The 2,215-nt window shown below is 53.0% G+C and overlaps 1 long non-coding RNA gene across 1 annotated transcript; it reads left to right on the top strand.

Moving 5' to 3' along the window:
* Nucleotides 1–332: 332 nt before the first annotated feature.
* LOC121037697 (uncharacterized) lies at nt 333–1,983 on the top strand. Its single transcript, XR_005793926.1, has 2 exons — nt 333–552; nt 1,471–1,983. It is a non-coding gene; the product is annotated as an uncharacterized LOC121037697 (long non-coding RNA).
* Nucleotides 1,984–2,215: the final 232 nt, after the last annotated feature.

The following is a 2,215-nucleotide window of genomic DNA, read 5'->3' as shown; positions in this document are numbered from 1 at the left end:
CTTGTGTTATGTAAATAAAGCTGTGGCCTTCTCCTTCCAATTTCAGGGTGGTGCGGCTGCTTTCATTTGGAAGCGAGCAGAGGGGGGGGCGGGGAGAGCCCTGCCAGCCCGCGGGTGCACTCCGAGCCTCCGCCCGGCGGTGCCCACCCCGGAGCCACCAGCCCGAGTGGGGGGAGCCGGTGCCACCCGGACCAGGCCTCCCTCCCCCATCCTCTCCCAGGGACGCGGCCTCTGCCAAGGCTCGCAGGGGAGTGGGAGCCGCCACCCCCAAATGAGGCCCTGCATGTGGAAGCCAGCTGGCAGGAAGTGGGGGTCAGCAGGGGAGCCGCAGGCCCCAGACTGGCAGCCACGAGGTCCTTCCCTGTGTCCTTCCGGCCCCCACGGGAGAGGAGTGGCAGGCACGGAAAGAGAAGTTCGCGGCGGTGGTGTCTGGGATGGTTCGGGGACTGAGGAGGGCGGGAGAGGAGGTCTGCCGTCCCCTGTCCCTGCCGGCACTTGGGATCAGACACAGTTGTGTTCAGGCAGAATGACAGCGCCACAAAGGAGTTTCCGGTAAATGCAGGTTTGGGGTTGCTTGTTGTCTTTGTAAGAAACACGTTAATGCCTCTTAACCGGATCCTGACTTGTGACCAGGTTCTGCTGTCCAGCCAGTGAGTGGTGGTGCCGTCCGCGTGAGCCACCCTCCAGCGTGCTGGCCGCGTCTCTGGAAAAGGACGCCGGTGACAAACGTGGTTGCTGACAGAGCAGGCTTTGTCCAGGGCGGCCGGGAGGCTGCGTGCCAGGCGTAGGGGAGACTCAAAGTGGGATCGTTGCTTCCTCACAACGTGGGCATGCTCGGTTGTCCTCCAGAAGCCCAGGTGTGGGTGTGCGAGGGCACCGCATCTACCCGCTCGCTTCTGCACACGGGGCCACCGCACAGCCCGGCCAGGCTGTGCCCTGACCTGCCGGCCTGTCCGCGTTCCTCAGGAGATGGGGTGGTGAAAGGGTTAATCGAGAGCCCCCCCTTGCATTTACACCTCCTCTCCAAACAGCATGAATTAATGAAAAGATGTAAGCACTCAGATCTTTGCTGGCAAGAATGCTTGTTGAAATAATCAATTAACCTTGGAAGATCCAATTGACAGGGCTTAAGTGCAAAGTTATTTAAGATGCCAGATTATCTAGCCAGATGATTGCATTCGCTGCGACGCAAGAAGGCGGCAAGAATGCTTCTGAGAAATTTCAAGGCTCCAGAAAGATTTAACGTTATTTCCCCACAGAATTAATCTGCCCATTAGAACATGCTTTAACCTCTCACAAGTAATATCCTGGGATGACTTTAATTTACCTTCTTCCTTCTTTGATACGGTGAAAAATGACCCCAAGACAGCAAACATATAGATCCGTTTCACACTTTGGCTTTCCTTCCTTTTAAAATTGTTTTTGAAATGAACGAAATCTCAATCTATATCCACCTTTATTTTAATCCAGAGATTCTAAATCCACAGACGCACCCGCTGGATGTCCCTCACTCGGCAGGATGCGATGCTGACTGTCATCGAATAGAGACGAGAGCGTCTCACTCGGGCAGTGCCTCTGTGATGAAACTCTCATCGTACGAGCCCCGCACGCAGCCTTGGGGTGGGGGGCCCTCAGCACGTGGCATCAGCGGGTACGTGTGACATGTGACCGACCGTGGCCAAGTAGTGCCGGGGACGTCAGCTCTGCAGGGCAAGGGGCAAAGGTGGTTTCCTTTTGGATTTGTCCTGCTAAGCGATACGAGATGAGCGGTTGGTTGTGCACGGATCGTGACTTACTCCACGCTAAGGAGCCATTCACAAGATGCGAGTGTTGCTATAATTTGGAGGAGTCGCTGCAGAAGCGAGCGTAATTCCGACTCTGTGTTCCCCGACCCTGGCTAGCTCCATGACAGTTTTTGTTTCCTATGAAAGCAGCCTGCTTATTGGTAATTCCTTTAAATAAAGGAATTATTTTCCCAAGCAATTTGTTTTGATTGTGCTACGTTCTAGTTCGGCCTCCTCTGCTGCGATGAAAGAAAAAGAGCTAATCTGGCTGGTTTACGATCTTGCTGCAAATAAAAGACAAGTGGGAAATGAAATTTTTGAAAAGCTAAACTCCTAATTTTTGTGACAAAATGTGAATGAAAATGATGAATTTATTCATAAGAGATGGGAATTTTGAAATGAATGATTTACGGGTATAAGCATTAAATATA

The sequence above is a fragment of the Herpailurus yagouaroundi genome, unplaced genomic scaffold (genome assembly GCF_014898765.1).
Source record: "Herpailurus yagouaroundi ecotype Mexico unplaced genomic scaffold, PumYag 164, whole genome shotgun sequence".
Lineage (NCBI taxonomy): Eukaryota > Metazoa > Chordata > Mammalia > Carnivora > Felidae > Herpailurus > Herpailurus yagouaroundi.
The sequence above is the reverse complement of the archived record's forward strand: the minus strand, read 5'-3'. Positions and strand labels throughout refer to the sequence as shown.